Genomic DNA, 24562 nt, shown 5'->3' with positions numbered 1-24562 from the left:
TCTGTATGAGACGATCGGATGTTCACTAAACATACTGTGGTCATTTCACGATGGCCGTCGGCCAGATCGTTACGCTCTACACCTTACGCATCTAGGGTGCCGCATGTCAATTACATCTCAGTAAAACTGGAAGGAAGCAAAGAAGAGACCAGAGAGCCAGCGTGTACTGTACGTCCACCACGGGAGGAGACGGCGTCCGCAAACCAGAAAGAGGCCCTCGCCAGACACTGAATCTGCCGGTGCCTTGATCTAGGCCGTCCAGCCTCCAACGCTGTGGGAGGGGAGTGTGTGTTGTCTAAGTCCCAGTTGTGCGACAGCAGCGCCCCCAGATTAGGCAGGGGACACACCCTGCCCACGTCCCCCAGCACAGCTGCTCAGGAGGGACAGGAAGGCTCATCTGCTGCTCCCCAACCCCACACCCTGGCCCAGGCTACCCCAGGCACCGCCCACGGGCGACAGGCTCTCCTCTCCCATGGGGCCCCTCACTCGGGACACTCGGGCCGCTCCCCGGCAAGCAGAATGTTCTGGTCGGGCACGTGAGCCGGCCTCTGGTCTCCTGGGTCCACGTCCACTGGTCCCATGGATGTCACGGCGTGGCAGCCACCACGAGCAGCCCCTCCCGCTGACCCCGCAGCCCTCGGCCACGCCGCAGGTATGGCTCAGGCCCCCAGGAACAGCTCATGCACGGTTCTATCAAAGTCATCTCCCAGATCCTACCTACCAGTGAGCTCACCCCGATGGGGCCTGACCACCCTGCTCCGGCCCGGTCATCAGCTCAAGTCATCAACCTGTTCACAATGTAGCCTGTGGCGGGGCTGGAGCCTTGATCAACGGGGGTACCGGGCAGAGCAGACCCTCCTGGCCCTCACTGCACCTTTCCATCCTTGCCCATCCACCCACCGTGCCCTTGTCATGTACCAGTGACCCAGTTCCGTGTGCCTGGGACTGGGGAGATGGCCCCGTGAGCAGCAGAATCCCTGGGGCATTCTGAACCTCAGGCTCCCGCTCTGTGTGAGGAGGGCCTCAGACACGCACCTGCGGAGTGAGGGTTTACTTGGGTAAAAAAGTGCTGGGTTCTCCAAACTGCAGACACAGCGGCCACACACCCAGCCTGCATCCTCTCCTCGCCTGGCACTTACTCCCAGAGACTTAGGAATGGCTGTGCCAGGACAACGCAGGCACGGGGTGAAGCTGGGGTTACGTGAAGGAGACGACCTGCAATAGTACGAACGGTCTGTAGTACGAAAAGCCAATGTGGGGGGCTAGGCAGTCAATTCTGTTTTTACCCGGCTGCAGTCATTTGCGTAGAAAGGATGAAGACTCACACTGCTACCTCGACCCCCAAATAAATCTCAGTTTAGAATCGATTCCCCTGAAGGAAGAGCGTGTTCTTTCTATGCCAGTTCTGTCGCTGAAGACGGTGCATCACCCCGAGTCTTTCATCAACCCAGGAGTTCACAGCCGACCGCCGAATGCTTGGTGCCCCCTTCCTTAACCACCTTTTCACATGCTCGCCTGGGCTCTGAAATTCGTGACTTCTCTCCTGAATTCTCCTGAATCCAACTCCCCCAACATGCATGGAGTGCACACCATGTTCTCAACCTTAGCACTTAGAGTTACGGCACCATCAGAACATGGTCCCTAACCTTGTTTTCAGGGCGATCCATGCAAGATACAGGCGTGTGGCCAAATCACTGTCAAGACCCTGGAACAATAATGTGGGAAGAGAAACAGCTTGCGGCACGCGTGCCCCATCGTTGCCTTTATCAGTTCTGCAAAAACAGCACTCACGGGCTGAAACACCTTCGAAATGAACTTGTTCTCAGGTATCCAGCAGGGGACCCTCAGCTGTTGATGATCCCCACGGGGACCAGCCCTAAACAAGCGCTAACTTCTTTAGGAATTCTAGCCACTCACACATCACTGACCAAAGATCAGGTCCCCCCTCCCGTCCGGGAAAGTTTGCCCCTCGGAACAGAGGCAAAGGAAAGGGAAAAGGGGGAGCTTATTCACCAGTGAGACGGCGACTGGGGGCCTGGCGTCACATCACTCTGAAGCCCACCTCTGCATTCAGGTTAGTGCACCTCAGAATATTTACTGTTCCTCACGCGGACAGAGTCTGAGGGGCGAGGCTGCCTCTCCCACTGCAAAGCTAATTCAGACTTCAGTTCCGGCATCAAAATTCACACTTTGCATCTCCTTCTCCTTCTCCCGGCAATATGAACTATGAAAATAGTCACAACAGACTAACTTCAAATGGTCTCCTATAAAGATTACTAAATCTTCTTAGAATTCTATTGCCATGGCTGTGATGCCCAATGCTCAGAAGAGGTCAGCCATCACTCCACACAGGGGGCTTCATGGGAGGAAAGACAGTATCAAGACTCAAGAAGGAATCTTTCATTGTGACCAAAACCACTTGGCGTTAGCGACTGGAACAGGCTTCTGTGCAAATATAGATCCCATGTTCCTCCCGGCCCTTGCCCTTCACGCTTCCCAAGCTCACCGGGTGTCGACACCCCAAGGATGTGCTCTGAGGCTCTCACACGTTACCTGGATGCTAAAGGAATAAATGAGTATCTGGTCTCATCCCAGTTCCTGGGGCACAGCCCCTAAAACTCCGGAGATCTCCAGAGTGGTGTCTTTTGTACGCCGATGAGGTGACAGGCAGCTGGGGGCCCCTAAACAGCTGCAGGATCGGATCGGGGCTGGTCACCAAGAGGCGGAGGCATAGTTAGAGGGTTGGAACTTGCAGCCTCATCCTATGGCCTCCAGTGGGGGAGAGGGGCTGGAGACTGAGTTCATCTCAGTCTCGATGAATTCAATTAATTCAACGGCCAATGAGTTAATCGTACCTGCCGACTGGAACCTCCACAAAAACCCCTCAAGGACAGGGTTCAGGGAGATTCCCAGCTGGTGAACACTCTGGGGGGCTGGGAGGGGTGCACCCCACCCCCATACCTCACCTCATGCATTGCTCCCGTTTGTCTGTTCCCGAGCTGTGCCCCTTACAATCCCTCGGGGTAGTTTCAAGCCCTTTAACCTATGAAATCCGATTCTCCCTCCAGGCAGACAGTGTCAGAGCTGAGCCGAGTTGTAGGACACCCAACTGGTGCCCGGACAGTCGGAGAACTGATGTCGGGAGGACAAAACCTGACATTTGGTGTCAGAAGTGTTGTGAGTAAAAACAGCTCAACCCAACAGAGGAGAAACAGGCCCCGTGGCCAAGACTGCCCGGCCCCCCACCCTGCAGGCGCTCAGGCCCTGGCCTGCGGCTCCCACCCTCACCCCGCGGGTTCTGAGGTCTCCAAGCAGCACACTGGGGCCCTTCGTGCCCCCCAGGCTGCGGGCATCCCGGGCCTTCCGATGCCCCAGCAGGAAGAAGGCAGAAGGAGGAGAACGCCGGTCCCTATGCTTCATCACAGCTCGCGCTTTCCGCATCCGATAAAAAGCGCCACCTCCCTCTGCCTTCCTGGTCTCCGCTGGTGAAATTTCCTTGGCTCCAAGGTGCTCCTGGAGGCACCTGAGACTCTTTAGACTCCCCGCCTGTAACCGTGACCTAGGACAGGGCAGCCCACACCGGGTGACACGCGGGCAGGACGCGTTCAGCAAACGCAGCTGGACCTGACATCGGAACCGCCCGCACTTCGCAGCCTGGACGGTCGCGCACAGCTTCCTGCCACCCCGTGGAGGCTGACACCCGCACCCACTCCCCAGACCCATCTGAGCAGCGCAGGTCACCTCAGCTGACACGTGGCTCCTGGCACCATCATTTCCACTTGGCTTCCATACTTCATTTATCAATGCCAGGAGACTGAAGACCCAGGCTCCCCTTTATGTGGCCTCCATAACTCTGGACCTGGAGGCTTCAGGCCTCTCTGAGCTACAGGTGACACAACAGAAACAAGCAACCAATCAAAGGGACTGCTGGTGCCCCTGCCGGGCACTCCTCCAGCTTCCCCAGGGGGCGGGGACCCCAGCATCTTGAGCCCCTGTTCCAAAACCTCCTGCAAGACCCCACGATGTGACCCGTCCCTTCCCTCTTGGTCCCTCCCGACTGCATCCCAGAGCTTCCTGGAGGCCACATGACACGTGACTGATGCAGAGCTGAGCCCAGGACCCCCTGCCAGACGGGAAAGGGATTTACAACATGTAAAATGCTGTCAGTCTCATTAAACTTGTTGTTTTGAAAAATAGTTATTTTTTCTTAAAAGATGTTGCTTAGGTTTACATATAGTGAGTTTTTTATTCTTTTTACAGAACAGTATTTTTTAAATTTCTATCTTCATTTCTAAAATGATAAATAGCAATACACAGGGCCACGTGAACAGAAGCTCTTCGAGGTCTTCTGCCACCTGTAAGAGCGTCAAGCGTTCCTGAAAGCAGCCACGGTGCCCAGGCCAGGCCCTGCCCACAGGGGGACAGCCCCAGCCCCAAAGCTGAGGCCCCCAGCTCTCCTGTCTCTCCTGGGACAAGACCCACAGAGACTTCTTCCTCCCTTCGCATCTTCTTCAAAATGAGACTGAACCCCAGACGTGGCCCTGTAAAGAGTCGCCAGCCAGAGCCCACGTGGAGGGCACTCTCCTCCAGGTGCACAGGGGGACCCGGCTCGTCCCCTCTGACTGTGGCTGGTCCCTTGCTGATTCTGGCAAGATGCAAGGCTCTGAGTCACTCAGCACCTTCTTCCCTCCCCCCTCGCCGCTCCCCCCCCCCCAAATAAGCCACCAAATGGGCTGCAGCAGAGGGAAATGTCACACGTCCAGTATTTCCAGTTTTCAAGCAGAGTTCTAGAACAGCCGCAGGCCGGGCAGGCCCCCCCCTCCCCCGGGGAGCCGAGTGCAGACCCAGAGTGCAGGGTAGCTCCGAAGGCAACAGCGACAATACACCCCTGCCCCCAACAGCGCTGATCCAGGGGGCGCTTCCTTCCCCCAACCAGGGAGCCCACAGCCCTGGGACCACGGTGTCTCCCCGCTCCGGGCTCCCGCGGGAGGATTACCAATCCCGGGGCTGCACCCCGCTTAAGAAGGGGAAAGAGGATCTATTGCTGACCTGGGAACATGAGATTGACTCTTCTAAATAGGGCAAGAGCCTCTGTAATACCTGTTATCTCCAGCCTCAGGAGTCCTACCCTGCACAGACCCAAGAGGACCAGTGCCTGCGTGCACGTCCTCACCTCGGGAAGGCGCCACGTGACCCTGCCAGGCTTTAAGAAGTCCAGTGAGGACTTCCCTGGTGGCGCAGTGGTTGAGAGTCCACCTGCCGATGCAGAGGACACGGGTTTGTGCCCCGGTCCGGGAAGATCCCACATGCCGCGGAGCGGCTGGGCCCGTGAGCCGTGGCCGCTGAGCCTGCGCGTCCGGCGCCTGTGCCGCAAAAAAAAAAAAAAAAAAAAGAAGTCCAGTGAACTCAAATGGCATCTGTGTGCCCTGAAAGCCAGCAGTAACGTACCGGAGCCTAAGTGAGATTGCCTCGGGGGATGGAGATCCATGCAGGAGGCCTCCTTCACCCTGGCAATCACCCCCAACGATCGCCAGTGTTGTGAGAAATAAAGAAAGGACAGAACTGTGAGCGTAGTGGGGCAAGAGGGGTTCCAGCCTCCATAAGGCCTCAAAACCCAAGGCCTTTGCTGCAACACGCAAAGCTACAAGGTGGCCACCTGGCCTGGAAACAAAGGTGAAATGATGTTACATCACAATACAGGGCAAAACGCACCCCTGCCTCTAGATTTAATAGCTCCTAGACCATCCTGAACCCAGGAATCCCAGGACTGTCAAGAACACAGAATCTTTCCTGAAAAATTCCCCCAGGGAAAGGGAAATGGATGAAGACCTGCTGTGTGTCAGGCACCGTGCAATGAATTTACTTACATTTTCCTTTAATGTTTACACATGCTGAGAGCAAAGAATACACATCTTGGACAAGGTCCTTCCTCTCACTGTTAATGCAAGTCTGTGTGCCCGACACACAGTGAGGCCAAACAACTGAAACGTCGGAATCTGGAGCAGAGGAAGGTTTACTGCAGGGCCATGCAAGGAGGTGTGGTGGCTCACGCCCTGAAAAGCCTCAAGAGTTTCAGCCAAGCTAGAGGGCGGGTCGGAGGGTATGTGATCAGCCTGCACATAATTCTGATTGGCTGATGGTGAGGCTACAGGACGGTGTTATGGGAGTTCACCTTATCAGTCCTTAGGCTCCAGGAGACCTGGGGCTATGGGCTCACGGTCATCAAGCAGTTCTTCCATTTGGTGGGGATAGTTTTCACATCTGCAAAACTCAGGAAATGTGCATCAAATACTATTATCTAGGTAATTCAGAGAGGAGCTAAAGCAGAGGATATGGGGAAGGCCTGTCCCGGGAAGGCCCCATGGGGTCCTGCTAGGTTACACTGCCACACACATCCTTATGCATTCGTTGGTGGAAACACACCACCTCCTCCTTCCGTGGTGGCATCCAGGGATACAGAGAATGATGGAGTTGGCGTCCAAAGACCTGAGAGGGCAATTCTAACTCTCCCACTAATGCCCACTTGACCCTGAACAAGGCATCTGACTGTAAGGGCTCCCATTTCCCCATCTGCAGAAGGAAGACTCTCTCTCTCTTGCAGTGTTGTCCAGAAGAACACATGCAACCCTGTAAACTCAGAGCTACGCAGAAGGAATCCACCCCCACCCAGTCCAGTTCTTGTTCTGTTCCTTCCCAAACAGCAGCACGGGATCTCATCCCAGCAGTTCTGGAGTTCTGCAGACCCCTCTCCATCACCCCAGCCCAGCGGCAGTGGGAGAGCAAGGGTCCCATAAAAACCAACTCAAGTTTGGGTGTTTTGTAAAATGTTCTCCTAAATGTAATTTACTCTGTGACTGTTCACACCTTAGCAGTCTTTCTTAAAACATAAGGATCATTCTAAGACGAAAGGATTCTAGAGAAATAAAGGACAGAAAGCTAGAAGAGATGCACAAACCAAAAAACAGAAAAATGGCAGATGTTCTTCCTTATCGGTAATTACTTTAAATGTAAATAGATTAAACCCTCCAGTCAAAAGGCAGATGTTGACAGAATGAAGAAAAAAAAAAAAAAAACACAACCCACATAATCCAACCATATGCTGAGACTCACTTTAGATCTAAAGACACAATCAGGTTGAAAGTAAAAAGATGGGAATGTTAATATTAAAAAAGAGAGAGAGAGAGAGAAACCTGGGGTCACTATACCGACATCAGACAAAACATACTGTAAGTCAAAACTATTACAGAAGACAAAGAAGGACATGATGTATTGAGAAAAGAGCCTCAAAATATATGAAGTAAACACTGACACAACTGAAGGGAGAGACAGACTGATGGACGATACTACTAGGTGGAGACTGTGACACTCCACTCTCAGTAATGGAGGGAACAACCAGACAGAAGGTCACTAAGAAACAGAGAACCTGAAAAACTGCAAACCAACTGAACATCACAGATGCACACGGAACACTCCCCCGAACCACAGGAGAACACACATTTTTCCGAAGCGTGCGTGGAACCTCCTCAAGGATATGTTCAGCCACAGAAGAAGCTTTTCATATATGAAAACCCACAGCCAACACCATAACTCAGTGGTGAAAGAGTGCAAGTTTTCTTCTAAGATCAGGAACAAGACAAGGATGTCCACATTCAACACTATATTTAACATAGTGTTAGAGGTTCTAGCTAGAGCAGGCAAGAAAAAGAAATAAAAGGTATCCAAAATGGAAAGGAAGAACTAAAATTATTTGTTTGCAGATGACATAATCTTATATGTCGAAAACCTTAAAAATTACACATACTCACAAGAAAGTATTAGAGTTAATAAATGTATCAGAGTTACAGAATAGAAAATCGACATGCAAAAATCAGTTGTGTTTCTATGTCCCAACAACGAGCAATCTGAAAAGGAAATTAAGAGAACAATTTCATTTATAATAGCATCAAGAATAATCAAATAATTAAGAGTAAATTTAAACCAAGAGGCAAAACACTTGTGCACTGAAAAACTATAAAACATTTCTATATGAATATAAAGAAGACATAAATAAGAAGAGACATCTCTAAATCATGGACTGGAAAACTTAATATCAAATATCAAATGTTAAAACAATCTACACACTCAATGCAATCCCTATCAAAATCCCGCTGGCATTTTTACAGAAATAGAAAAGGCCATCCTAAAATTTATACGGGTTCTCAAGGGACCCTGAATAGCCAAGACAATCTTGAAAAAGAAGAACAAAGTTGGAAAACTCACATTTCCTGATTTCAGAACTTACTACAAAGTAATCAAGACAGTGTAGTATTGGCATGAGAACAAACATAGACTAATGGAATAGAACAGAGAGCCCAGAAATAAACCCTCACACATATGGTGGGTAAATTTTCAACAAGATGCCAAAACCATTCAATGGGGAAAGGACAGTATTTTCAACAAATGATTCTGGGGAAACTGGATATCCACATGCAAGAAAATGAAGTGAACCCTTACATTACCCATAAACAAAAACTAACTCAAAATGGATCAAAGACCTAAAAATAAGAGCTAAAACTAGAACTCTTAGAACACAGAGGGGAATATCTTCGTGACACTGGATTTAGAAATGACTTCATGGATACGACACCAAAAGTAAAGGACACAACAGGAAGAACACTCTCTGACAGAAATCGCAGCAAGATCTTTTTTGATCCACCTCCTAGAGTAATGGAAATAAAAACAAAAATAAACAAACGGGACCTCATTAAATTTAAAAGCTTTTGCAAAGCAAAGGAAACCATAAACAAAATGAAAAGGCAACCCACAGAATGGGAGAAAAGATTTGCCAACGAATCAACCAACAAGGGATTAATCTCCATAACATACAAGCAGCTCATGCAGCTCAATATCAAAGAAACAAACAACCCAGTCAAAAAAATGGGCAGAAGATCTAGATAGACATCTCTCCAAAGACGACATACAGATGGCTAAAAAGCACATGAAGAGATGATTGTCACTAATTATTAGAGAAATGCAAATCAAAACTACAATAAGGGACTTCCCTGGTGGCACAGTGGTTAAGAATCTGCCTGCCAATGCAGGGGACACGGGTTCGTGCCCTGGTCTGGGGAGATCCCACATGCCGTGAAGCAGCTAAGCCCATGCTCCACAACTACACAACCTGCTCTCTAGAGCCAGTGGGCCACAACTACTGAAGCCTGCATGCCACAACTACTGAAGCCCGTGTGCCTAGAACCCATGCTCCGCAACAAGAGAAGCCACCGCAATGAGAAGCACACGCACCGCAACGAACTGTAGCCCCCGCTCGCAGCAACTAGAGAAAACCCACGCGCAGCAATGAAGACCCAACACAGCCAAAAATAATAAAAAAATAAATGAATTAAAAAATTAAAAAACTACAATGAGGTATCACCTCACACCGGTCAGAATAGCCATCATCAAAAAAATCTACAAACAAATGCTGGAGAGGGTGTGGAGAAAAGGGAACCCTCCTACACTGTTGGTGGGAATGTAAACTGGTACAGCCACTATGGAGAACTGTATGGAGGTTCCTTAAAAAACTAAAAATAGAGGTACCATATGACCCCACTCCTGGGCATATATCCAGAGAAAATCATAATTCAAAAAGATACGTGTACTCCAACATTCACTGCAGCACTATTTACAATAGCCAGGACATGGAAGCAACCTAAATGTCCATCAGCAGATGAATGGATAAAGAAGATGTGGCACATATATATAATGGAATATTACTCAGCCATAAAAAAGAATGAAATAATGCCATTTGCAGTGACATGGACGGACCTAAAGATTGTCATACTGAGTGAAGTCAGTCAGACAAAGATAAATATCTTATGTCATCGCTTATATGTGGAATCTAAAAAAATGGTACAAATGAACCTATCTACAAAACAGAAACAGAGTCACAGATGTAGAAAACAAATGTATAGTTACCAAGGGGGGAGGAGGGAGGAATAAATTGGGAGGTTGGGATTGACATACACACACATATATAAAATAGATAACTAATAAGAAGCTACTGTATAGCACAGGGAACTCTACTCAATACTCTGTAATGATCTATCTGAGAACAGAGTCTAAAAAAGAGTGGATATATGTATATGTATAAATGATTCACTTTGCTGTACAGCAGAAACTAACACAACACTGTAAATCAACTATACTCCAAAAATAATTTAAAAAAATAGATAAATTGAACTTCATCAAAATTACAAACTTTTATGTACTATTAGACAAGAGAGTGAAAAGATAACCCACAGAAAGGGACAAAATAGTTACAAGTCATATATCTGATAGGGGATTAATATCCAGGATAGATGGAGAGTGCCAACAACTGAAGAAGAAAATCTAGACCACAGTGAGATACCACTTCATACCTATTAGGACAGCTATTATAAGGAAGGAAGGAAGGAAAGAAGGATGGAAGGGAGGGAGGGAGGGAGGGAGGGAGGAAGGAAGAAAGGAAAAAGACAAAGAAAAATTGGACATTACCAAGTATTAGTGTAGATTTGGGAGAAATTGAAACACTTGTGCACAGCTGATGGGAATGCAGTATGGTGCAGCCCCTGCGGAAAAGAGTCTGCCTTGTGGCACGTGTTAACCTTCAAGAAACACTAAGTTGTTCAACATCACCACAATGCTTGATAAAAGACGACAAAGGAGCGAAGTCCAAAGCCCCACGGGGTCCTTCAATGCACGTGTTGACCAACGAGGAGGCAAGAACACAAAAATTCCCAAGGGCTCGTTATCGAAGGAAGGATGTTGGTGGCAGAATTCTTCAAAAGGTAGACGAAGAGGTGACACTGCAGAGTGGAGCCTGACCCAGAGGACACAGGCTCACAGATGCAAGTAAGACTAAAGCTGCCGTAAGGCCACCTCCCCTAATGGGAAAGACCACCTGGCCCCAGGATCCAGTAGAGGGCAAAGCTCAGGCTGACAGAAGACGGACAGGGAGTCTCCTAGGGACACAGAACTTGTCTCTCTCCACAACCTGAGGTCACCCGGGGTTTTCACCCGATGCTGAGACATAAAGGTGCTAAGCAGGGCCTCAAGAGCAGTAAGGCCACAATGGGGCCACAAACCCTACATTCCTAAAATGAAAGCAGGCAGGGCTTCTAGACCATGCAAAAGGCTGCAAACCTTTCTCAAAGTTCTCTCTCATCATAAACAAAAGAGAAACCACTGAATAAAACCCACGGCAACCCAAGTGAATGTCAAAGCAGGACTCTGTGCCCATATTTATAAATGGAATAAAGTATCGGCACATTTACAAATGCCACATATAAGTGGAATACTACTCAGCCATAAAAAAGGATACAGTGGCATTTGCAGCAACATGGATGGACTTGGAGAGTATTATGCTAAGTGAAATGAGTCAGACAGAGAAAGACAAATACTGTTTGATATCATTTATCTGTGGAATCTAACAAATACAACAAACTAGTGAATATAACAAGAGAAGAAGACTCACAGATACAGAGAACAAACTAGTGGCTACCTGTGGGGGAAAGAGGGGCAATACAGGGGTGGGGAGAGGGGGAGGTACAACCTACTGGGTGTAAGATAGGCTTAAGGATGTATTGTACAACATGGGGAACATAGCCAATACTTTGTAATAATTGTAAATGGAGTGTAACCTTTATAAATTATATTAATTTTTTTTAATTAATCTTAAAAAGGGCACAAAAATAAATAAAACAAAACAGAATGCCACATATAACAACGTAGGGCTAATCACTAAAAATTCTCAGCAAGATTCTCAGACTAAAGTAATAGCATCAGTGATAACAGCTCTTACAAGGAAGGTAAAGTGTCCTTTTCAGAGAATTTCTAGAGAAAAAGAACCTGAAGATAAAGGGAGAGGAAATGCATCGACTTTGGTACACAGAACAAGGCCCTGACCAGCAGCAGGTGTGTGGCCTGGGAACTGGACAGAGATGTGGGTGGTCAGGCCCCACCCATCTCACTGACCTGGAACCTGCATTTAACAGCATCCCTGGGAGATTCATGGGTATACTGAAGTTTAAGAAGTGCTGTTTTCAGACATTGTTAATATTTAACCTGTGTCCATACTGAAATTTGCCAGTGCCCTCCAGGAAAATAAGTGAAAAACACACAGCACTTTTTCTTTTTTAATTGAGGTATACTTGATTTACCATATTTTATTAGTTTCAGGTGTACAACACAGTGATCAACATTTTTATAGATTATTCTCCACTTATACTTACTATAAAATATTGGCTATATTCCCTGCGCTGTACAATATATCCTTGAAGCTTATTTATATCACTTCTTTATTGCTGGGTGAACGCACACCATCCCTCTGCTGCGGTTCCCCTTCCTCCAAAGGAGGCCCCGCTTTCAGGCTAAGTGGGGCGGGCCCAGACGAAGGAGGCAGACAGGTTCCTCCAGCATCTGTCCAAGGACGGATGCAGCAGGCCCTCAGCCATCTGGAGCAGTCTTCAAAACCCTTCCCCGACTTGAGCACGGACCCTCCACTGGGTCTTCCATGGCCACAGGGGCCAAATGTGATTTACAAACAGACCAAGAGCCAAGGTGCCACCAGCACCGCACTCAGAAGCCAGCTCCCAGACGCAGCCAGGGAAATTCCATTCAGGAATTCCTCGAACCCCCAATGAAAATGAACAGATAGTGGAACCTGTTAATTCTATCGAGTGCATTTTTCAGCAGCGAGTACACATCCTGAGCAACCCTCCAGGGCAGTACCCGTGGTCCCTGCTTCACCCTGACGCCCGCTGCACCCCACAAGGAGACCGTACCTCAGCGTACAGTACCCCAAATTTTAAGTAAGTGTTCTTCTGTGGGTCTTCGCCACCCGATGCTCCGGAGAGGAGAGCAAATTCCCCACGAGCCACCTGCATCCCAACCCAACACACGGAGCTCGTGGGTCCCAGCTAAAGAGGGGTCATGACCGGCTTCCACGGCACACAGGGACAGCCCCACTGAAGGCCCAGGAGCAGAGACATGCACCGGAGTCAAGGCAGTGGCCTGGTCCCCGGGGGGCCACGTCTAACTGCACCTGAAGCTCAGCACCTTGGGGCATCATCAAAACCCCTGATCGGTCGCCGGTGGCCTTTCATCCTTACAGAGACCAAAGAGCGAAGGCGCCCACTTCCTGCTCACTCACTGGGAGGGAGACCTCTGGCAGTACAGACAGCAGGACAATAGCTACCTGTGCGCTGAGCCTCCAGTGAGACCTCTATCAACACCCTGGCAGGGACTCCTGCCACCAACCGACAAGTGGCAGCTGATCAAAGGGACAAGCCACGTGTTAACAGGTGGTCGGATTGTTTTCTGAAGTGGGCGGGCAAGGAAATCCCACCTGCGCTTGGGGCAATTAGTTGGACCCCATCAAGACGGTGAGATCTCCCCGACATCTGCCTCACTTGACCTTAATGGTCCAAGAGGTGTCCCCCAATGAGAGCGTAGGCTCACGAGCAAAGACGCAACATGACCAGATGTGTTTATCCGAGGCTTTGAGGCCAGATTACACATGCCATCGAGGTTACAGGAAGTCCAGCCAGGCATGGACATATATACACTACCAAATGTAGAAAAGATCGCTAGTGGGAAGCAGCCACATAGCACAGGGAGATCAGCTCGGTGCTCTGTGACCACCTAGAGGGGTGGGATAGGGAGGGTGGGAGGGAGACGCAAGAGGGAGGGGACATGGGGATATATGTATATATATAGCTGACTCACTTTGTTATGAAGCAGAAACTAACACACGATTGTAAAGCAATTATACTTCAATAAAGATGTTAAAAAAAAAAAAAAAAAGAAGTCCAGCCAGGTCTTGGCATTCCATTTTCAGCAGAGAAAAAAGTCCCGTTCTCCCAGAAGCCCCATCTGTTCGTTTCCCCAGCTGGTTCCCACACCCACTGCCCTCCACTCGGCTAAGAGATAGTGGACGCGCTTATCTGGGTGCAGTTACTACTTGTTACACATTAAACAATGAAGATTACAAATGGTTACATAACACCGTCCCCTGGCTAACGTCCACAGAGGCCGTGGGATCCTGGATTCCGGCGGCGGCACGGCCTGAGACCGGTCCAGGAGTCGCGCTTCCAAGAACGCGCGCCCCTCGGAGACCCTCCACCACCAAAAGGCGCAGCGAGGACGGTGCGCCGCTGACCGCCAGGGCCTGTGCAGGTGACCCCGGGCTGGCCCCTCCCGGCCGGGGCGTGGACCAGAACAGAGCCCACCGTGGGCTGGACTCCGGCGCATCCTGGTGCCAGCCCGCTACAGGTTGTGCCGGAGCCGCCGCACGGAGTCGCTGCACTCCCGCAGCCAGGGCTCGGGTACTAAGGAGTAGGGCGCAGTGCGCAGGGCAGGAGCGCGACCAGGGTCCGCGCGGCTCCGCCCCAGTCAGGAGCCTTCAGAATAGAAAAACGGATCCTGGGGTCCCGAGCACCCCTAGACACAGCCTAATGTGCTCTAACGCGGAGAAGGGTGGAAGACAACCCCGCAAGAGTGGGTACCACCCTGCCTCCCAAACGTGCCCGATAGGACTCACCCCATCACGTGCACACAGGACCCTGCGGCGGAACCCCGGCCCCCCGTCCTAGGACCACACTCCTCCACTTCAAGGGGACGGCACTTTTAAGGAAAGGGCAGCGCACAGCCTGGTCGAGGCTCACTACAGGAATCCCAGGACCAAACTCCATGTGACAAGGCCATGCCCCAAGGCCCCGCATGCCCTGGATCCCCGGTTCTCAAGGCAATCCCAAAGAACCCCTTCCTCCCTCCGTTATCCCATCCACAACCCCCCGGGCTACCTGCACCCTGATGGACAAGGACACACTGGCCACTGGCAGATGCCAAAATCCTCCTGACCCGCCCGTGAAACCATGCAGAGCCCCGGGTGGGGGGAATCTCAGACCCAACATCAAGCAGACATGTGACTGGGTACCTCCACTCGCTCCCCTCACCTGGGGGAGGGGGGTCGTGTGCCCACCCAGGCCAGCCAGTTCTGGTTTTCCGGGGTCAGAATCCTCTCACAGCCCTCCCAGCAAGGAAGGGAAGGAAGGGAAAGGCTATTTCTTGAAGCCACAAGTGCAAAGCTACTGGATGTCATGCAGAAAGCGGGGCTCCCTTTGAAACAATACAAAGGAAATAACAGTACTGCATGTGGAGCAGGCACTGTGCTAGTCACTTTAAATTCATCACACACATACAACTCTATATACACAAATGTGAACACAACCCTGAAACAAATGAAGGAAAAAAGAAGGCTTGGAGTAAGTGACTTGCACCAGGCGACCGAGCTAGTAAGGATACCACAGTCCTCCCTCCTGAAGTGCATGGCGGGAAGGGCTGGGATGGCACTTAGAACAGTAAACTTGGAATGCTGAACCACGTTCACAGGTACGGGGACTGGGGAGCGGGGAGCTGGCGGGGGGGGGGGTGGGCAGTGGCATCGAGGTGCTGTGTTCAGACGCACAGAGAAGCCACCAATGTGCAGCTCCCAGGACAAAGTGGCCAGAAGAGGGGCTCCACGGTGAGCAGGGCCACGTTATTTTAATATTTTAAAGTCAATCAAATGAAAGCCGTGGAGGCCAGTTCTGAGAGCAGCTGAGAGCAGGGCATCCAACCCCAAGGGCAAGGCCCCAAGGGCAAGGCCTGGCCTCTCCGGGAGGTGGAGATGCTGCAGAGGGAACCGAGCCACGGGATGCAACCCTGAGAATCCAGAGGAAATCACAGTGCTCAGAGCTCAGCGATTAACTCTCCTACGGTCCCAGAGCCAGTCACTGGCAGGGGAGACCCAGCTCTCCTTCGGGATCCACACCTGAGGCCTGTCTGCTGTTCCTCGAGGTGGTGGCTTAGGTGTGCCGGCCTCCCCCACCCCGCTGCTCTCAACCTGGACGTGCGCTCCTCGGCCTGGTCACACGCACCCTGAAGCCTCTGGGCTGGGAACAGAGGGCCTCCAAAGGGAGTCTTTTAAAAGGCATAAAGGCTGGATGGCGTGTGCTGAACGCCAGGCCAGAAGAGGAGATGGGGCCCCACACAGCACAAGGCCCAAGTGTCAGGAGCAAGGAAGCAAGAGTGCTCAGAAAGTCCAGGGCTCGGCTGGACCCCTCGGTGCCCCGCTTGCACCACCAGCAGGTGGGTTTCTCTCCTGAAGCAGCGACAGGGCTGTGGCCTCCGGTACCACACTGAGCACAGGTGGTCAGTGCTGCTGACTCTGATGGGACGGTTGACGGCTCCAGGGCTCCCAGACCCACATCTCGGGGATGAAAAGAGGCTTCTTCAGACAGTCTGGCCCCTTCCGAGGAGAAAAGACCCAAGACTGGAGCACCGGGGGCTCCCCACACAACGGGGCAACGAGACAGCCGTACCCCGAGGCCCACCATCAGCCTCCCATGGACGCCTTTGAACGTGGACGGCACAGCAGGGCCCCCAACATCTAAGCAAAGCCTAATGGGTCAGACACCACCCCATCAGCCTCGCCTGTCTGTGTCTCTGTCTGGCCACTGCTGGGGCGACCACCGGGGCTCAGGCGCGACAAGTCCCAAGGCCTGGGACGGCCTGCCCACGTGGCCTGCACCCAGCACCTGCAGGCTCGCGCCCAGGGCTCCATGGAGGGAATGGGCACCGACTGGAAGCTCTTCCCCTCCCCCCTGCCGCCCCCAGGATCGTCTGGGGAATCACAATATGGACCACGGGCTCCCTCAATTGCCCAGGCAGCCGCCTGGGGACCAGCCCCAGGGCCCCCCCTTCCCTCACCGCTGCCTCCTTAGCCCTGCACGTCCAAATAAAACATAAAACACACCCACAAGTTCTTGCCTGCCATAGGCTCTGCTTTCTGGGTACGCCAGACCCAAACCTGCAGGAAAATAAATAATGCAAAAATTGGAGAGAAGAAACTATGTAAGAAAAAAAAAAGGTAACTAATATATCCAGAAAGAGGTTTAAAAAAATAATGCATCTATGAAATCAGAATATTGCACCATTAAAAGAAGAATAATTATTCAGGGTAACGATGCTGTGCTGTAGGCTCACTGACTGTACCAGACGTCCCACTGTGGTGGAGGATGTTGACAGTGGAGAGGCTTGAGGACAGGGGGGTAAATCTCTCCATTTTCTGCTCAGTTTTGCAGTGGATCTAAAACTGCTCCAAAAAATAAAGTCTAGGGCTTCCCCGGTGGCGCAGTGGTTGAGAGTCCGCCTGCCGACGCAGGGGACGCAGGTTCATGCCCCGGTCCGGGAAGATCCCACGTGCCGCGGAGCGGCTGGGCCCGTGAGCCATGGCCGCTGAGCCTGCGCGCCCGGAGCCTGTGCTCCGCAACGGGGGAGGCCACAACAGTGAGAGGCCCGCGTACCACAATAAATAAATAAATAAATAAATAAATAAATAAATAAATAAAGTCTACATACAAATACTAATCAAAAAAGAAATAAAGAGGTCCTTAGAAATTAAAAATGAAAACAGAAATTTAAAATCCAGTAAAAAGGTTAAAAAGTCTAGATGATATACTCCACAACCTAGAAGAACTCAACAGATTCAAATAGGAGACAAGAGGTAATTAGAGAACCAGTCCGGTCAGCTAATACCCATATAAAAGCCACTGTAGACAAAAAGAAGAGGAAGATGGAAAAAAAAGAAATGAAAGAATTAATTCAAAACCAGGTCCCAGCGCCAAGGATCTCATTTTCCAGCTTGAAGGGGCTCTTGATGTACCCTGCACGATAGACGCAGACACCCAACCAGGCACATCTACAAGGGATTTCTGAATAAAGGCACAAAGAGAAAATCCTACAAGCTTCCAGACATGAAAAAAAAGGAAAAAGAAAAAACACTGAAGAGTGAAGAGTACAGTAAGGACATTTTCAGACACGCAAAAGGACTCCAAAAATGTGCATTCACCTCTTTTTTTGGAAGCTATTACGGAATGGTCTCCATCAAATCGTGGGAAGAAACCAGGAAAGAGGAATCATGAGAGCCAAGAAGAGAACAAAGGGCCTGCTCAGGATGATGGGGAAGGAAGAGGCCGGGATAAAGCTGAGCAGGGAGCCTGGAGGGCAGCCAGGCACCTGGGGACGAAAGGCACACAAGAGGCTGCTTCCCAAAGACACAACTGGCTGGATACCTACGGTGTCTGCGAGAATATTTGCACACCTGTGTCAGCCTGGAGTGGAGGTGGGGGTCAAGAGTGATAAGTACCTAAACTACTAAGCAAATGCAAATACAACTCCAGAAGAAAGCAAGGCATCCTGCAAGACAGAGAAAGTGATCACAGCACACTACCTGGCTCCACCAGCAGTGTTTAGGGCTGTTGCCATGGCGTCAGCACTGCCTGCCGGTCCAGCCAATCTCACCATAGAGACAATGGGAGACAGGAAGTATAGGTCAGGATGATCAGACAGAGGTCGGCCTCCTCAACTTCTAAGCAGGGAAGTCAAAGAATCCTACGGGAAGCCGGGGTCTGGGAGGGTGGAGAGGCAGCAAGGAAGGTAGCAAGGAACTACAATACATTATACAGACATCTGCTTAGAAACATGGAGGTGAATACAGAAAAGGTCGGCTGATAAGCCTGGTTACTTCTGGGGCATTGACTCTTTAAACTATGTACATTTATCACTGATTAAAAAAACTAAATTTCCAAAGTCTGCCCTGGGTGTTGAGGGATTAGAAAGCCAGTGACCCTTCAAATGGACAGAACTTGCTTGGGAAGGCCAGAAAAGCAGAAGACGGGGCCCCACCTGGGGAGAGCAGGACACGACAGAGGCTGGCTGTGTCCACCGTGGCCCTGCAGGCCCCGCGGTGGCGAGAAGGGCCAGGACATGCCTGCAGTTAAGGAATGGCCCAACTAGGGAACAAGAAGCTGTCCTGCCTTACCCTTCCTCCACTAGGGAGACGCCATGAAGGTCTCATGCACTCCTTTATCTAGAAACACCCTGGAGCGGTCTCCAGGAGATCTACACAGTTATTCAGAGGAGCATAGCGGCATTCCAGAAAAAGCAACTTGGGTAGCACAGTCACAGACCGTGCCGGTCCATCCAGGACATCACCCAGCTCAACCTCCCAGCCCACGGGAGGACTCCTAAGCAGTGTCCTGCATCTAGTGCAGGCATCACCCTTAGGCCAGGGGAGACCTCCCACGTGCATGATGCTACCGTACAAACTCCTGAATTTAAACGTCCCTCAGTTCATAGTAGCTTTTTGGTCACGATGAGTTTCTTGGAGCAGGGAACCCTAAGATTACTATCAGATATGGGGCATAATAAAAGTCTTTAGATTAAAGGATGTTTGCAACTCATAAAAGGTTGGAAGAAGACACTCCCAGGGATGAAAGTTTCCAAAACAATAAGGAAACCAAAGGCCCAGCTGGCTGGAAAAGTGAGTACTCAGAGTCTCTCTCCTCTGAGAAGCATCTCAAGTGTGACCCAGGCTAGCTGAAGGCCCCTCCCTGTTGGCGCCCACCTGACAGGGGTCTTTAGGGTTCTCTCTTGCAGAGTGAGACACCAGAGAGCTCACAGACAGGGCCGGACAGGAGGCCACCGGGCAGTTCCAGGGGCAGCGCAAGGACAATGGAGGGTCCCAGCTGCCCACCTTGATTTCAGTTGTGGTGACAGTAACACAGTGAAGAAGGACAAAACACAGCAACCTCTTTCCGTGCCAAGTGCTTTGTGAGCCCACATTACTAGGCGAGATTGCAGCTGCTGGGGCCCGGGCCCATTGACCTGGCCCGAAAACCCAGCCGGACCTCAGGGAGAGGTAGGGCCGCCCAGCACACAGCCCTCGGACAGGGTGCAGGAGCTGCTCCCTGGGGCAAAGCCAGCCCGTCAGGACCGGCAGTCCACGTGCACTTCAGTCCCAGCTGGGCTAAGCGTCTCTGCAGACTCCAGACCCAGGGGTCCTGAAGACAGACGCCGTGTGTCCCCACGTGCCTGCACCTAGCGGTCTGCATGCAGACGCCCAGCACCACAGCCAGTCTGAGCCCGTGCCTGCACCTAGCGGTCTCCATGCAGACTCCCGGCGCCGCAGCCGGTCTGAGCCCGTGCCTGCACCTAGCGGTCTGCATGCAGACTCCCGGCGCCGCAGCCGGTCTGAGCCCGTGCCTGCACCTAGCGGTCTGCATGCAGACGCCCGGCGCCACAGCCAGTCTGAGCCCGTGCCTGCACCTAGCGGTCTGCATGCAGACGCCCGGCGCCACAGCCGGTCTGAGCCCATGCATCTCAGCCGCTGCCCACCTCTCGCTCCTGGTCACAAAGAACCAGTTTTTGACTCCTGCTCTTCCCTGTGGTCTGGTTCAAGTGGTCTGCGGCCAGGCGAGGTCTCCATCCCACCTGTCCGCCTCTGCTCATAGCATCCTACCTGTGGGCAGTTCAAACTGTCGGCTACTCAGCGGCCAGGAGAGGCTTCTCGCTCCCAGTGGCTGGCGCTCAAAGCCAGTTTCAGTCAGTGCCACAAGGTTTTGTACAGCTAACGGGTGCAGAGACAAAAATACAAAAAAAGCAGAGTCTCCCTTCCGATTACTAGAGAGACCTTGCACATCCATAGGAAACAGCATAACCAAGCCAACGGGCTGCTCTGAGACAGGCTCAGTGTCACAGAAGCAGCGTCTCTGAGCCCTCCCACGTGCCACATGCCAAGGTACACACGATCCCAAAGGCACCCCACCCTCCCTACAGGGCAGCACCCCTGTGACTCTCATTTTACCAATAAGCTTAGTTAACCCGCTCACGCAGCTAGTAAATGGAAGAACCAGGTGTCCACCCGGGCAAAGCAAAAGGGAACAAGATGTCTTTTTTTTTTTTTTTTAAAGACAATCAGCTTCAAGAATGTTTTCAGGCACTGCAATTTGTGACCATCAGAACAGTCTTCTAATCTCTCCCCCAATCCACATGTAAATTCAACGGTGGAGAAACAGGACCAATGTCCTAGTTTTCCCCGTGGCATCCAGTCATTACCCACCAACTTCATCCCATGCATTCCGGGCAGGGGTTCTCAAGCGAGACTACGACTTAAGGGGCAGAGAAGCTCTCTCCACCTCAACACCCATCCCTTTCACAGATGGACAAAGGAGCACTTGGGCAAGCAAGGCTTCTCTCATTCTCAAGCCCACCTCTCCCACTGCACGAGCAGAAAGGGATAGCTTTTTGGCGTTGGTATATCCCCAAAGCGGAAAGTCACAAGCACTCACGTCTACCTCTGGGAGGATTTCTGATAACCCTGGGACATGGCTTTGCTTGTTGCCAGCTCAAAAAACAGTCAGACCATGCCTTACATTATTAAAGAAAAGCCAGCAGCCTGGCGATTTTAAGCTTCACCTGCTTTCATCTCCTGACACTTAACAAGATCCACGGTCACCAGGAGCACGGACACTGGACGGAGACGGTGGGGGGACAGCCAGCTCCCCAGAAATGTGCCATAAAACACTAACACAAAGTAAACGCCAGCCAGCGCCTGGATGGGTGTGATCAGTTACAGACACTGAAGTTAGCACACAGGCCTTGTAGGAGGTTCCCAGATCCCCAAAGCACCAGTTTGACAAGCCTTGCCAACCAAGTCGCTTGATTGCCCTGACGTCTTCCATAATCTCCCATACATCCACAGTTAAGCAAAAAGTAAAGACAGGTGAAATACATTCTCAACCGGCAGGAAAAGTGTTAGTTAAATTCTGAACATATGACTGATTACTTAAAAGAAAGGCATAGCAAATGTTTTCTCCTTATGGGCCCACACGATTCCACCTTGGTTTAACGGCCTGAGAAACAGACACAGGGATCACACCCCAAGCTGCAAACGGACACGCTTCTCCCTATGAAGCAGGACAGAATTCCCTGCGGTCAGTCTCACAGTTCTGAGAGGCAGGCCAGCCAACCACTGTGCACGGTTCTCTTCCCCTGTGGTTAAGAGTTGGACAGAACTCCAAGGAAATAAGTTTCTTAAATTATGTCGCCTTGAAAGCATTAGGTTTTATCAAATATACCAACCTAGAATTTCTAAAGCTGTCAGATGAAGGTGAAGGCATGGCAGGTAATCTTTGTTCGAGCAGGAGTCTGGTTTCTACACGTTGTAACGTCTTAGACCAGCCTCATCATCTAAATCAAAAGTTCATGGAATAGCTCTTAGAGTCTGGCTTTGCTCCTCTCTCCCATTTGAGGGTCAGCGGCCACAGAGATGGTCACTGTAACTGGGCCAGGGCTGCCCCAGGTTCCGATCCTGGCAGCCACCACCCTACAAGCCCTGGACGAGTAGCTGGCATGAACATGCCCATGCCCAGCTCCGTGTTCCTGGACCACAATGAATGGCATTTTGCCCAGTCCAATGCTGCCCCCAAAGCAGTGCCGACCGTGGGCAATACGCAATACATGACTTCAGCGGGACACAGCTTTTATTAAAACATGATTTTAATTACAATAAACATAACTACTGTTTCAGACTCATTAGTTCATGGGTATCAAAGTTTCCTACCAAAATAAATGTGGATTTAAGCACAAAAAGTGAGTGGACAAAAGAAGGCATTGATGATAGCCTGGTGATAGGGCAAAAATCTGGAAGGCTGGGAGCCCCGGGAATGGTAACAGAGCCTCCTGGGTTCTCCGGGTGTGTGACCGGCAAGGAGACGGGCCGTTTCTCTTTTAGAGGCAGATGCACCTGTACAGAAGGATGAACCTAACAGAGCTTAAAAAAAAAAAAAAAAAACCCAAAGCTTAGGCTCTGGTGATAACTCGGGCACTTGCTGGCCCCGTGACCCTGGGCATGCCAACTAATCTCATGAGCCTCAGTTTCCATGCCTGTAAAATGAGTAGCAGGAGGCTGTAGAGGATTAAAAGCAGTTAGGGTCTGAACGCGTCTCACAAAACGCGAAATGCTACAGAAGTATCCCTCGTTACGGTTCTCAATTACGCAAGCAGCTTGCTGGGTGTGTGACTCTCTCTGTCCTCAAATTCTCTTCCTGTAATCCTGGGGTTGGCCTGTGTGGTCCTTCTCTTTCAAGGGTCCTCAGTAAAACTCAAATATTATATGCAGTAATCCTAGAGTTCTGATTTTTAACCGAAAAACGCAGTCATCTACCATCATTCCTGGAAACACTTCGGTTTCAGAGCTTTTTCCCTAATAAAATACTACCGTAAAAGACACCACCATCGCCAGAAGTCAGCATTTCTTTTGCTACAGAAACCTAGATCCTATCCATTTTTCCTCCTGGAAAGAACGAAGGGAACTCTAGGTCAACTCTTGTGAAAACCGTCCAGCTTGGTGCTGTAAACCCCAGTCAACGCCTGTTGCCGTGCTAACAACATGTGTTCCTAGTAAAACTCAGCGAAACGTTAGAGAGAGCACCATTTCTGAAACTCGGGGGCTCCAAACGGCTGAATCAGCATTTTCAGAAACAAAGTGTCCTGGGCCTGGCCTCGCAAACAGCAGCAAAGAGAAAGTTGTGCAATAACGCGTGTTTACTCACGAGCGCTACTTGTTTGGGTCTTTTCTTCGCATCTCTTGAATGAAGCTGGGGACAACGTTTGCAAGAAAGCAGCCGAAAAGGTCCGGGCCCGAGCCAAGTCACCTGTGGCTCCCCTACGTGACCCACCGCCTCGTCAGTGCAAACGACAGAAAGTTGGCGTTTCTTCCAACCCCAAGACAAGACGAACACAATAAAAAGTGGAGAATACCCTCATTTCCATAACGCACATGCTCGAGGGCCGTCGCCAGGCAGGCGTGGGGAGAGGAGATCGCAGAGGCCGAGAGTTGCATCAGAAACTGCCTTCTGTGAACGGCACGGCTCTTATCACATTTCCCCGGCTGGCGGGCCGCTAACCCGCGCGCCCTCGACTTGGGGTTAGGCCCTGGCAGCGGGGTCACCGGCAGAACCAGAGGGAAAGATCCCAGGCCCGGGCGCGCTCCGGCTCGGGAGGGTCCGGCCCCACCGCCCAGGCGCGGGTGCACCGGGGGCTGCAGGGGCGCGCGGCGCCCACTCTCCGAGCGGCCCGGGAGCGCGGCCCTGACCGCCCGGCGACGCGGCCCCCAGCCCCGCCCCAGCCCCGGTCCGGCCCGCGAGACGCCGGCGTCGGACAGGAAGGCTCCAGCGGGCGTCGCCCGGGCTCCCCGGCTCCCAGGGGTCGCAGACGCCGCGCGCCGCGCCCGGTCCCCGCCCTCGCGCGCCGCAGACCCCGGCCCGAGGCGACGCCCTTCCGCCCGCCGCGCCCCCGCGGCGCCCGGCGTCCCCGGCCCGGGCGGCCCGCGCGCAGACAATGACGCCGGGACTGCCGCCCTCCCGCCGGCCGGCCACAAAGTAACTTGGCGCCGCGCTCGCCGCCCAACTCCGTACCTGCCGCGGCGCCGCTCCCGGCCGCCTCCGCCTGGCCGCCCGCGACCCTCGGCGCGGCCGGGGCGGCGCGGGTCCCGCGGGGCGAGGGCGGCGCGCAGGGCGGTCCCGGCCCCCGCGCGCCGCCGCCCGGGGACCGCGCGCAAACTTTGGGCTCCGCGCGGGGCTCCGCGGCCTCCGAGCGCCCAGCCCGCCGCGGCGCGCCGCTCGCGTCCCTCCCTGCCTCCTCCCGGCCTCCCCACCCCCTC

The 24562-nt window shown here is 51.8% G+C and overlaps 1 protein-coding gene across 5 annotated transcripts in view; it reads right to left on the bottom strand.

Moving 5' to 3' along the window:
• The window catches only part of GRB10 (growth factor receptor bound protein 10), a 202741-nt gene extending 178212 nt beyond the window's left edge, over positions 1-24529 (bottom strand). The window contains exons 1-2 of one of the 5 annotated variants that reach the window (XM_049715147.1): positions 24318-24529; positions 23662-23756 (exon numbers count right to left, since the gene is read on the bottom strand). The gene's annotated coding sequence lies outside the window, so the exon portion shown is untranslated. Of the gene's footprint in view, positions 1-23453 lie in introns of all 5 variants that reach the window. The other 4 variants (XM_049715146.1, XM_033402270.2, XM_033402271.2 and 1 more) reach the window with 4 other exon arrangements.
• Positions 24530-24562: the final 33 nt, after the last annotated feature.

This window comes from Orcinus orca, chromosome 9, assembly GCF_937001465.1.
Source record: "Orcinus orca chromosome 9, mOrcOrc1.1, whole genome shotgun sequence".
Classification (NCBI taxonomy): domain Eukaryota; kingdom Metazoa; phylum Chordata; class Mammalia; order Artiodactyla; family Delphinidae; genus Orcinus; species Orcinus orca.
Note: the sequence above shows the minus strand (reverse complement) of the source record. Positions and strands in the feature narration are given on the sequence as shown.